Source organism: Rattus rattus, chromosome 3 (genome assembly GCF_011064425.1).
Source record: "Rattus rattus isolate New Zealand chromosome 3, Rrattus_CSIRO_v1, whole genome shotgun sequence".
In the NCBI taxonomy this organism is placed as follows: Eukaryota; Metazoa; Chordata; class Mammalia; order Rodentia; family Muridae; genus Rattus; species Rattus rattus.
In genome coordinates this window covers 39,088,470-39,102,022 of record NC_046156.1, presented here as the reverse complement: position 1 = coordinate 39,102,022, position 13,553 = coordinate 39,088,470, and the positions used below count along the sequence as shown (strand labels likewise).

The window sequence follows — 13,553 nt, the reverse complement described above, 5'->3', positions numbered from 1 at the left end:
AAAGCTGCCGAAGACCTGATTATCATAACGCTTGTATTGTTGGAACTATAGGAGGAAATACCAGTAAAGGAAGATCTAGCACGCCATGACGTAAGACAGAAAAGGGGGTCACTTTACCTCCTGAATATGTTACTTGTTTCATAAGTGCTCATTAAAACTTCTTTAAAATCTGGGTTTCAGAACCCACAAGACTGTTTCCCACCTTGGGCTGGCCTACTCTCTCTCTCTCCAAAGTGCTTGTTTTCCTTGGTTTTACTTCCATCCCTTTGATAAAAATGGAAGAGACCTCACATCTTCTTCAACATGGGCCTTTGGTAGACACTCCACATCTAATCTAGAACAGTTCCCATGGGATGGGCCTGAGGGGTGGCTGCAGTAAATATGAAAACAAATGCCCTTGACCACAGGGTTGGCTCATGGACATGACACAGGTATACTCCACCTCAGACTCCTCTGTTAGTTATAATAAAGAATCAATTCCATAATTCCTGGGATTATCCTCCACCAGGAACATGTAAATATGGAGGTTTGGGTGGAATATTTGCTACAGAGGGAGAGCCAAACTAGGAAATGGTTGATAGAGTGAAGCTTACAGGTTTAAACAGTACAGCTTAAATAAACAAATCCCACAACCCCTGCTATTAGGAGACAATCCGTTCTGTCACCTAAGACTAAGACCTCTGACTACCACATTGCTGAATCATAGAACCCAGTATACTACATGATATGTGCGAGATGTGTGTCACTAGCATTCCTTGGATCTGGATGAGACTTGACACCTTCCCAGAAGGGTGTCACCCTTCTCTCTTCACAGTTCCATCAGAGGCGTTTTCCGCTCTCACCCCCAACATCCCAAGTTTCTCCACTGATCTGATGAGTGCTTTCTATTGGGCCCAATAGGACAGTGCAATACACAATACTCAAACTGGGGCTATAGCTCAGTGGTGGAGGGCTTGCCATGCCTGCATGAATCCACAGGTTCTATCTACAGCATCATTAAATATATAAATATAAGCCTTGGATTGTGCTTGGGAGAAAGTATGATCCTTGTAAATTACTGTGAATAAATTCCTTTGTAAAGGCACAAAGGCCTTTGGAATAAAGTGGGGTCATTCATTCAGGCAGGACTCTTTCGCCTTCCATGTGTCCCTTTCTTTTCTTTCCCAAACCTCCAACCTAGACCCACCCTACCCAGTGCATAATCCCACTCATGCTGCCATCTGGCCTTTTTGAAAGATTCCATCTGTCGCTCCATCACTAAATTAAGTTTTCAAAATTGCTACCTTCCTGCACACTCTTTTTTCTATGAAAAGCATCAAAACCATTACAGGAAGTTTTTCAAATAAAACGTATTCCTTTCTCATTAATCTACCATTACCCCCCAACTGATACCACTGCCTTCATCCAGTGTTAACTTGGAGCCAAATCCTCTCTTACTAAAGTTCATGCTCTGCTTCCTTCAGGCTACAAGACTTTGGTCAATTTATTTCCTGATACACTAGCGAAGCTCCTATAACCATACTGATTTCCTTTCTGTCCCTTACCTCTTGAATTTTGTTGTTGTGTCTAACAATTTTTTTTAAGATTAGAATTATATGCCAAGAAATTAGCATGCTTAAACAGCATATCATTCACTGATCTTTAATATGTAAAATAAATCCTTGGGCTTTTTTGTGTTTTGTTTTTAAGTAAATTGTAAAATCATCACCATGATTCAGGTTTAGAATATTTTCATTGCCTTGAAACTGTCTCTTTGTGGGTAGAGACATTGCTCACTAATTAAGAGTGTTTCTTGTTCCTCCAGAGGAATGGAGTTCAGTTCCCAGCACCCATGTCAGATGACTTATGGTCCAGGAGATCCAATGACCTCTTCTGTCTTCTTGGGTACCCACATCCATGTGATGGTTGTGCACATGGACACACAGACACACACACACACACACACACACAGACACACACACACACAATCTTTAAAATGAGTGGGGGATGGAGAGATGAGATGGCATGGTTTAGAACATACAGTGTGCTCTTACAAAACACCCAGGTTGTTCCCAGCCCCTTTTATCAATCGGGCCGTTTACAGCCACCAATACCTCCAGCTCTAAGACGGTCATCCGCACTCACATGAACAGACTTACTTACAACTACGCACACAAAAGTGAAAATGATAAAACCGAACAAAGGGCTATTCTTTGTGACCACCTGCACTTGGTCTTAACGTCCACCTTCAGCCCCACTTTGTGAGGCCGAGACTTGTAGGCTCCGCACGTCCCACATGTGGGTAATCCTAGAATACTTCGGTTTTACACACTTCTCTTATTAGTCTTCATCTTTGGTATACACAGGTTCCGTCACAGTGCCCTCCCTTCTTCGACCCTGGATAGATGCTGCACTATCGTTCTACCACCATGGTTGTTAATGCTGTTGCCTTGAGGAGCAGCCTAACCCGGAGCATAAATTTCCTTGAATTCCTTCTGATCTGTGGTTTTCATCTTCATTACTCAGACTCTCCAGGCGGACCTTCAGGCTTCAGCTCTTCCTTGGTCGCTTTGCACAGCTATCATTTTTTTTCTGACCACAAAAAGATGAAAAGTCTTTATGAAAAGCACTGGACACGTTTGGCAAAAAAAAAATAATAATAAATGTTCCTTGAAAATAAAATGATGGATTGGGTATGACTACTTACACTTCTCTTTACCAAAAACAATTACCAAGAGTCGCCCTCGGGTGGGAGAGAGAGAACTGGATGGGTAGCCTTCTGATTTCCACAGATTTTATGCCAGAGTAGCTAGCTGCTGGCTAGCTGGACACAGCTATACTGATTTTTAGAAAACCCACTGTCATCACAAACCGATGTTTTCAGTAACTGAATCCTTTAAGGATGGACTCAATGTCTACTAACTAAAATGTGTTCCTGTCCCGGTATCTGGCTAATATATCACAGGCAGGGACAGCTGAGCAGATGAATAAGTGGCTACATGTGGAAGGCTACAAGTATTTGGGACCCTTGACAGAGAAATCTCAGGTTAACCAAGAGTCAAGGAGTTAACCTTAGCTTCAATAGCTAATTGAAGTTGGCACATAAAGCCAAAAATTTTTTTTAAAACAGATTTTCACTTTTTACACATTGATTTGTCAAAACCACAAAGAACAATGATAAGAATGTATCAGAACACAATGTGAAGTGAGTCTCCCATATGTACACAGAAATATGCCCTGCTTGATCCAGGCTACCTTGGTCACACTTGAGGGCAATCTTACCTGTCACTTCTCCTTCTTCTGGCTAGCATTTCTTTACATCCTCTGTAAATTACATTCCCGTTTGAATTTATCTTATCATAAGAAATCTTCTTATAAATACCTGCTAAGCACAGGCCTTGTTTTAAGAACTTCTGACAAAGCAGCAAGCAACATGGAAGAAAAACCACCCTGCATCCTTGGGCCTTGCTGTCTGATGGATCACGTGTCAAGGAGTTTTGCTGTTTCAGTGTGTGAATTCCAAATACCAGGGAGCCAAAAATCAATCCTGTTGTAGCTGCAATATCAAGATAATGAAGGAATCATTGTTAAACTGAGTGCCTACTGGTTGGATAAATGTATCAGAAAGCCACTCTTCACCCAGCACGTCAGGGACTGCCACAGAGACCGCCCCAATAGAAACCTAACTGTCCTATCAGAGCATTTTCTGCCCCAGTTCAAAGGTTAGGTTAGGTTAGCTAACTCAGCCAAGGTCACAGTGCTAACAAAAATGAAGTATCCTGGGCTGGGGAGATGGCTCACTAAATAGACACTTACCTTCAAATAAGATCACTGGGGTTTGTTCTTAAGACCCACAGGGTAGAGAGCACCAACTCTCATGATTTGTCCTGTGACGTTTACATGCTTATTCATGAGTAAACACCACACACACACGCAGACACACACACACCCCAAAACAGATAGATAGATGATAGATTAAAATATACTTTTTAAATTTTAAATGAAATACCAAGAATTGAAATGCATTTATTTAATATAGAAATTACAATCTCTCTCTCTCTCTCTCTCTCTCTCTCTCTCTCTCTCTCTCTCTGTGTGTGTGTGTGTGTGTGTGTGTGTGTGTGTGTGTGTGTGTGATTGAAAACATTTGGAAGTTTGTTTCAGAAGTGACTGCTCATGATGAGAAAGAAAAAGATAGCCAATACAGAAGCAGAAACAAAAGAACGACATAGTTGTTGCTTCCTTTGAAAATTAAGCAGATGGTACCCAGAGAGTCATTCTTCATTGTGTGCTCCTTTCCTTCCTAAAATGCTTAAATGTCCCCAACCCTAAGAAAAGTAAGAACAAAGGGGTACACACAAATGTCCCCAGTCCTAAGAATAATGAGAACAAAGGGGTGCAGACTACTGAATGCATGATTTAGCATTAACCTAGAACTATTGGAACGATTCTATATTAACAAGGAATTCTGAGTATTGTATATACTGCTTACTAATTATTGCTTAGCTGAATCACATTCTCTCAAATGTCCAAAACGGATCCAAGGCCCCTATAAGTCAGCGTAAGCGTCCTTTAAGTGTCGCAGTCTCTAACGGGAAGCAGAGCTACAGACTTAGCTTAAGGAATGGGAATAAATTTAGAAAAGCCGGTCTAGAACTGAAATGTTTTCCTTGTCAGATTTTCTCTTCAAGTTTTTATCCTGTAAATCCATGTCATTGAGGGACAACGCCAGCTTTTGTTATATTTCCGGATCATTCCAGAAGACCCTGTATCAGTTATTATTTATCTGATCGAATGGTGGGGAAGAAATCAGTCTGCATTTGAAAAATGAGCTTTGCCGTGTTTAGTGGATGCCTGTCAGAAATTCACACCAAGAGGCAGGTTAAAGAAGAAGAGGAGAGGGGAGAAGAGGGGTGTGAAGGGGAGGGAGGAGAGAGGACGGGAGGGAGGAGAGAGGAGAGGGAGGAAGTGTGTTCTCACACACGTGGGTGGGTAAGCATCTTCAGAAAGGCCCTCAGCAGCTCTGGGGTAGCTGCAGCCTGTACCATGGAAACTGGTTACCATGGAAAGCAAGCGCTATTGTGACGAGCTAAAGAAAAGCCTCATGTAAAATCATCTTCCCATGTAACCTTACACTTTCCAGCATTTTTTAAAAAATGACAGGATTAGAGCACAGTCCTCTGGGGAGTCTCAGGCCTCTCAATGATCTTCCGCAACAATCTAGAAATCGAGATGATAAACTGCTGGGCAGCGTGTACCTTGCTAAAGGGCTTGACAAGCAGTTAGGTGGAGAAATTGCCCCCATCGTTTATCTATGGACTACACAGCACACTATTAAATATTTTTTCTGTTAAAACCTACAAAGTATTACAAATGAAGAGCAAACATGGCTAAAATTAACTTAAAGCGGATGGTTCTCGACTTCCCGAAATCAGAATTGATGGGTTTCATCTGAGTTATCTGTTAATAGGCTTTCTCCGTGCCCTGTGCTGCCATAATCTGCAAGGCTCCGGACAAACCAGTACATTTGTTTATCTTTATCACTCTTTGCTTACTAAAGAAGTTGCTTTTATTAAAGAGATCCATCACCAGCCCGCTCACGGTTTAATAGCCTGTGTGTGCTGCATGCAAGGTGGGGGGGGGGCAAAAAATTCGGATAAAGGGCGAGAGACCTGTTTCACACAAGCCCCCCAAAGCATTGGAAAAGTAATAAAAGATACTTTCACTAATACATATGATGTCGGACATATATACATGTGCATACATATATATGAATCAGGCAGAAGACTTGGTCCCGAAATTATTAACACAAAGCCTTTCTGAATACGAATGCAGAACGGTGCCTTCGCCCAATTTTCCTCCTCCGGTCGCTTTAATGAACAGTCAAGAGATGCTAAGTGAAGAGACAGGAAGTATATTATGTGTCTCACACGTGCCCCCTCCCCCTCTCGCGATCTCTCACATACTTGAATGGGAAAGCCAGATATGGGTGGGTACATCACAGTCCAGCCATGAAGCCCACCCAGGCTGTGGTTCGTTGGTTAGACCCTTCATTAGCTTGGCTCCCGAAACGCTCTCTTGTCGGCCATCTCTCGTTGCCAAAACACAACATCATATTTTATCTCATCTTATGGGATTAAAAATATTGATTGAAAATTTCACTGGAAGCTTTTCTTAAAAAGACACTTTCTCCCAATCCTTTTCTTTCTACTCCGGTGCGAGTCAGCTATTTTTCTTGCCAAAATGCAGGAAAGCAATTAGGCTCAAGGGTTTTATAAGCTGTACCAGTTCAGGGCAAATCTATTGAACTTTGCTGAGAAATTCTTGTACACGCACTGTGAAATTTTTGATGGTTTTATGCTCTTCCTTGATAACGACTTAGTTTTAGAAACCTGTTCAACCTGCGTGCCGTCTGCCTTCCAAAGGAGGCCGTCCAATTAAAGAGCCGCGTCGTTAAAGGGGAAAGCCATGAAATCTACTCTGTAAATGGCTGCGGCTCCAAGTAGACGCTGGGCAGCACCGGAGCTAACATGCAAACGGCATTTAGCAGAAGCAGCCCGGGTTAGTGGAAAAGGCTGAGGCAATGTGCTCCTCCCAGTTTCTCAAGTACCCGCAGGAGGAGGAAACAGATCTGCGGTCCCTGTCGCAGGTGATCACAATCACGTTTCAGAGAGAACATATGGCTGTGTTTATAGCCATCCGGCGGCGTTTCACAGAGCTGCGACACCATGTGTCCACCAACTAGCCTTCCTGATTGCAGCTAATTAGAGTGGAGATGAGAAGCATTTTAAAAATAGTATTAAGGCATGGGGTTGCCCAAAGTCCCCAAGCCTATTTTTTAATGATTTACTTATTTTAGTGTTTTGTGTGTGTGTGTGTGTGTGTGTGTGTGTGTGAGAGAGAGAGAGAGAGAGAGAGAGAGAGAGATTGATTCCCAGAACCGGAGTTACAGACAGTTGCAAGCTGCCATGAGGGTGCTGGAAATTGAACCTGGGTCCATTGAAAGAGCACCCAGAGTGCTTAACCGCTCCACGTCCCCAAGCCTATTTTTAAGAGTAGATAACAAGAATGAGTAATATAATATGACAAGTCAGAGGTGCGCTTTTGCACAGGCCTTTCCCTAAGAAGGGAGACCTAATACAATTATAATGCCAATGAAATAAAGAAGCAAAAATTACATAAATGCTAAGACATGCTGACCTGGGAAGCCTACAGAGCTAAGACATTATTTGAAAATCCCTAAAGCACCTTTTTAGAGGAAACATTCTAAAACAAAATATCAGAACATCATAACGAATCACTGTACAGTGAGCAAACTCAGCCATACAGAGACTTGAGTCCTGTGACACAGACCTGAAATCACAGCTACCAGAGAGACGGAAGCAGGAGGATTGCAAATCCGAAGCCAGTCTGAACTGGAGAATGAATTTGAGGCCAGCGTAGGGTGACAGCGTAGACAGTGAGACCCTGTCTCAAAACAAAAGTACAAGGGAGATGTAGCTCTAACAATGGTAGACTGTTTGCCTTGTGTGTGAGAGGGTTCAGCATTCAGTGCTGCAGAAATAAACCCACACATGGCTCTGCTCTGCTTCAATGAGTATGTGTTTTTTGTTTTTTTTTTTTTTTTTTTTTTGGTTCTTTTTTTTGGAGCTTGAACCCAGGGCCTTGCTTCCTATGCTCTACCACTGAGCCAAATCCCCAACCTTGAGTATGTGTTTTAACCCACCTTATGGCCCAATGGGATTCTTCTCCTTCTTTTTAATGCTTAAGTAAAGTACAAGGAGTGTAAGTCACAGACTGTCTTCCACAGTGTAGCAGACGACCTGAGATTTCTAACACATCCCTTTCTGGGTCTGCAGAATTTCTTCCACAGGCCTCTAGAAAAATAAATAATAATAAGGACTTGGCTGTAGATGATCCTTCAGAGAGCGCGCCCAGGCCTCCTCCAGTTGAAACCTCAGCTTCATAATTCCCCTCTTTGTACAGCGTGTGGTGTGCATCGCCAACGGGCGGCTCTCGGTGTGTGATTGCGTGAGCGCCCATCATCTCTTCCAGACACTTCTTCCTCCGGGCTCTTTCAAAGTCTGAGGCCACGCACATTGGTAATTGTGTCATTTTTCCCCCTCTATTTCTCTGCTTTGCTGAAGCCAGACTCTAATGACATTAGATAGGTCGCATGATGGCGATTTAACGGCCTGAACTCCAACCACAGGTATATCACTGTGGTCGCCTTGGGATCTGTTCTCATTGCAGTGGCATGACAGAAAATGCCAGCAGAGGCACAATGGATGGCTCACTGAAGTATTGGAGACAGTGTGTCTGTGAGCACAGAGGATGCTGACCCCAATACCCGGATCACCCAGCAGCTAGGTGGTTACTCTGCTGCCCCTCTCTCTGCCGCTACCCTCACCGATAACAAAGAACCTTCCTCAACGGCATCCACTGCTGTCCCCTCTGAATGGCCACACACGCCATGAGTACATGGACACACACACACACACACACACACACACACACACACACACACACCGTGCGTAGACAAAGCCCTACCAATGGCTTTTTGTCTCTAAGAAAAGGAACATAAACTTTTAAAGACATAGGCACCATGGGGCTAAGGATTGTGGCTCAGTCAGTAAAGGACCTACTGTGAAAACATGAGGAACTCAGTTTGGATGCCAAGAACCCATGCAACAAAGCCGAACTTGATGCTATGCTTTTAATCCTGGCACTGCAGAGACAGAGACAGAGGGAGCCTTGGAACTCACTGGACAGGCCGGTGAGCATCACAGCCAACTTCCATGCCAATGAAAGGCTGTCTCAAAATGAGTGAGGTGGATGGCCCATGAGCAATGAAATTGTAAGTTTACCCATGGCACGTGAACATACACATACACTAAAACAAACATGACGATTAAATGAAGGAATTCTCAAGGCATCTTGAAAGGAAAAGACCATAAATTAAAGCATTAAGATGTTTATAAAATGAGCTGCTGTTTATGGGTCATCTTGGTTATCAACTTGACATTTGGAACCAACAAAGAGTCAAGCAACTCGGTATGCCTGTAGGGGGTTTTCTGGACCAGACCATCTGAGGTTGGAATGCACACATTAAATCGGGGCCACCCTTTTTGTGGCAGCCCACATAAAAGAACATGGAAGGAGGAAGCTCTTTGTCATCTTGCTTTTGCCTGCTTGCCCTCACTCCGGCTGGCAATTTCATCTACCCTGCTGCCGAGGCATCCCTTCACTGTTATTGGAATCTACTCTTTCAGGATTCCAACACAGAGCAAAAGCACCTCACATAACCAGCCTCGTGACTGAACAACTACTGTATTCTCGGCCTTTCCACAGGCAGACAGCCACTGTTGGACCAGCCAGACTGCAGCCGATAAGCCACTCTCATAAATCCTTTTTAGTATATGTATATGTGTGTACATGTATATGCATTCACAAATGCAGGTGTGTTTGTTCTATCAGCCTGCTTCTTCTAGAGACTCCTGACTAACTCAGCTCCATACTGTGTTATCCACAGTTATACACTGACTGTGTATTCCAGCTGTGGTTACCATTTCTGTGTCTCAGGGAATTTCATAGCATAGCACTCTACAGTTTTTAAAAAGACAATACAACAATGTCATTGAATCAGAAGATCACATGTGTATGTCCATATGTGTGTATGTTTTATATTGTATGTAAATATAATTTTTAGATATAAAATATAGAAATACATTAATTTTCGAGAAGGACGCCATACAACTATCAGTAGATATTATTGTTATGTTAATTTTTGTTGTTTAGCTCAGAAACAGTGGCCAACAAGTTACAGCCCATTGACAAAAGCTGGTCCATAAAAGGCCAAATGAATCCGTTATATATTATTCTGGGCTTTAGAAACCCAATAAGAGTTGAATAAATGACACAAACATTATATTGTTCTACTTCTTTAGAAATGATATCATTTGATTCAAAAGGAACACCAATTCCTGAAAAAGGAGGCTCTGATCTAGTCAGTGGAAATACTATAATTCTATTTCCCTCTGGGAGGTTTGTAGTGCACCTTTTCATGAAAAACTTTGAGAAGTCTTAAGTAGAGGAAGCCTATGTAAGATTTATTTCCCAGACTTACTTGCCCAATTTTTTTCTCTATCAAAATGTATTAACAAAACAACCAATCCACTGAATGTGCCCCATGCCTTTAGTGGTACAGTGACGTTCAAATGCTTCACTCTGCAGCCCCCTTGTGTTCAGCCTAGCCCTGTGCTAGAGTGATGAGCAATGAGGGACAGAATTTCTAGAGGTCTGTTCCCTTCCAAGATAAACAAGTAAGCCCTACTTTATCGTTTCATGACTGCCTGTTCTAGACTGGATCCTAAATATTCCCAGAAGTAAGGCGTCAGATGCCATCCTGTGGTGATGTTGGGAGGTAGTGGAATCTTTAAGAGCTGAGATCCAAAGGGAGGAAGTTAGGTCATTGGGTTCTGTCCTTTGAAGGGGATGCTGGGAAACTGAGTCACCAGTCTTTGCTCCCTACATACAACTTGGCTCTACCTACACCCTTCCTAATGACATTCTGCCTCCCATGGCCCCAAAGAACAGAGCAGAATGACAGTGAATGAATTGAAACCAGGAAAAGGAAAGTCAAAATTTGTTCTTCATTTTTAAGTTATCTTAGATCTATCGTCACTGTACTAGATTCAAGTACAATGTTCTAGCAACTAGATCATTACCTAACATATTGCTTTTCCCTTCACCTTTCCTCCTAGCTATAAATCATAGTATAAGGGTTACTTTGTGATTATAGGGTTAAGGAATGATGATTTTGCCTTTTTAGTACTACAGGGGAAGAAAGGTGGCAAAAATATGGGATTTCAACTGAACCACTAAGACAGAATGATTCTGATAGACTCTCAACTGTCTACTCTTGGATTTATTATTGTATTCAATGAACAATTGCTTTCTGTTTACGGCATGGTAGTATTCAAACAAGTACCTCCTGAATTTCAGGAAGTGGTTTAAGTATCTGGGGATTTTTTTAAATGGAAATTCTGATTAAGAAGGTCTGGACTGGGACCCGGGTTTCAAAGACATAATGCTGTTTGTTGAGTTGGACATTGAGCATCAAGCCAAGAGCTTTCTGATTCGCCAAATAAAACAACATTGTACCCCACATAACCCTAGAAACCCATCTTCTGGAGGACAGATTCTGTCCCTATATATTATTCAACTATTTTTTAGATGTCAGAATTCAGGAGTAATAATATATTATAGATTTATTGGGCTCTCCGTGGGTCAGATTTTGCCAAGGGCTCATAACTTGTTAACTACTATCTATGAGTTAATCACAACAAAAATTCCTTTTATTGTCAAGAATCATTTTAAAGGTGGGCTTCACTTGCTGTGGCATTCGGAAAGGGACTTCCTCTCTACTCTGTCTTTCAAAGCATACATACATTGGTCATTATGGCCAGAGACTGTATCAAAGCTACAGTAAACCATTGTGCATAAAGAAGTGTCAGTTTCCACAGATGACCCTGCACTTAGGTAGCATAGATGGGAATAAGAATTCATTTAACATTCATATGATGTCAAATTTCTTAAAGACCTATGGAATCTTGTATACCTAGCTATGGAGTCTAAGGTTAAAATGGGCCAATATAGTCTCCAAGTCCCACAGAGAAATGAGGGAGTGCTGAACTAGATGAGATTAATCCAGAGCGTCCAGGTCTCAGTGCATAAATCTGTAAAACAGGTCTCCTCTTTTGTACAGAAAATGCCTTTCTGAAGAGAGCATGGAACTCCTCCATAACATTGTGCCTGCCTTTCACTGGACAGTCAAAATCCAGCAATAGAAAAGGCCAAGTTTGCACTTCCAAACTTGTCTACTGCCTTGTCTTAAGCAACAACTTAAAATTGAAAATTGAAAATTTTAAAGCAACAGCAAAGTCAGCCATTTTGTTCTGATCATGAGTCACATGGGTGTTGGCAAATCTCCCATCTCTGTGGAGACACTGGTCCCAGAAAATGGCTTTCTTGACCCTTTCATTGAACTGTGGGCCCTTCTGACCTACATGGGGTTTTGAAAGATATCCATGTCTTAATTTTTCCACCTTCCTACAAAAAGAAATGGTTTGCATGGGGTATGTGAATTCAGTGGAGTATCCCATGCATTCTTTCTGGTTTAAATAAAAAACACTGAGAGTTTTAAGAAATTGGGTAAAGGGCAGGGAAAGCTTATGTGTCTACCAAGTTCTATTTTTTCCCTTGAAGTAATCAGTGCTAAGGAAAGAATGCAAGCATTAGATGTTAAATGCTATCATCAAACAGAAGCTAACTTTTAAGCGTTTAGACCTGCAAGAGAGGAGTTCAGAGGCCAGCCTGCAATAACCTTTGTCATCTCCATGACTGCACACCCACACCTAGGATCTGCCAGGCAGCTGTTAGCACAAGTACTGTTCATGCCTTCTGTGGCTCGCTCTCAGCACTCATGTGGTGGATGAGGAGCCTTTAATTAGTCATTAGCCAATTTCATTTTGGATTTGTATAATAATCTTCATTCAAAGCTGAGGAACCGAGGTCAAATTTAGAAGGTGATGTCCTCAAGTCCAGAAAGCCAGGCCATGGGATTTGAAAAAAAAAAGTCATTGAAAATTTTGAAGCTTTGTCACGTCACTGATTTCAATGACATTTCTGCAAATTTCCATTTACACTCAAGTACTCTTTCATGTGACATAAGGGTTAGCACTTACCCACACAGACAGAAATGACATAAGACAGGAAACCAATAGATATAGACTCTGAACGCAGCTTAGACCCTAATTGGGGACACTGGCTTCTCTCTTAGCCTTCTGTGGTACTTCTTTGTATCATCTGCAATTTATAAATATGTGACAGAATGACTCGTTGGGTCCTCTCCAACCCAAGCCACTTACATTCAATAGAAACTTGAGATTATCTCCCATGGTAGGAACTTACATGGTCTCGTGAGTTGAATTATGCCCTACCAAAGAATATATTAAAGTCCTAACCCACCGGTGCCCGTGCTCCTAATGCTATTGGGAACAGGTTCCCTTCTGGCAGAAATAAAAATGGAATCACTGTTATGGGCCCAGAGCCAATATGATTGGTGTATATATAAAAAATCTCCATGTCGGAGCAGAGATTCTGTAGCTGGGAGTCCAAGAATGCCATCAAATAGTGGTACCACCAGAAGTCAGAATCAGAAAGGATTCTGAAGAATACCTTCAGAGGGAAGGTCTTGCTAACAGCTGTAGTTCAAGGTGTAAGCATTCCTGCTTTTTTACAGCAGCCCTTGGAACAGAATACACCTGGTCAAAAGCTATTTTGCAGTTTTAATTAAATATAGTAAGGTAGAAAGATTATCCTTAGCTAAGAGTTCAGAAAAGATTGGTTGCTGGGCACACCTCTCAAGGCTGTTCTTGATCAGGTTATTTGAGCTGGAAAGACCTACTCTAAATTTGGGCAATGCCTGTGGAGTCCAGATAAAAGACAATCAGAAGGAAAGCCCTGCTTTTTGCCTGCTTGCCTCACAGTGTGCTAGCAAGTACATGGACTCT

At 42.1% G+C, this 13,553-nt stretch overlaps 1 protein-coding gene across 5 annotated transcripts in view; it reads right to left on the bottom strand.

The window, feature by feature from the left end:
- The window catches only part of LOC116896315, a 153,742-nt gene that overhangs the window by 20,223 nt on the left and 119,966 nt on the right, over positions 1-13,553 (bottom strand). For 2 of the 5 annotated variants that reach the window (XR_004387327.1, XR_004387329.1), the window contains exons 4-5: positions 3,362-3,535; positions 2,218-2,571 (exon numbers count right to left, since the gene is read on the bottom strand). The gene's annotated coding sequence lies outside the window, so the exon portion shown is untranslated. Of the gene's footprint in view, positions 1-2,217; positions 2,572-3,261; positions 3,536-13,553 lie in introns of those variants that run through there. The other 3 variants (XR_004387330.1, XR_004387324.1, XR_004387328.1) reach the window with 2 other exon arrangements.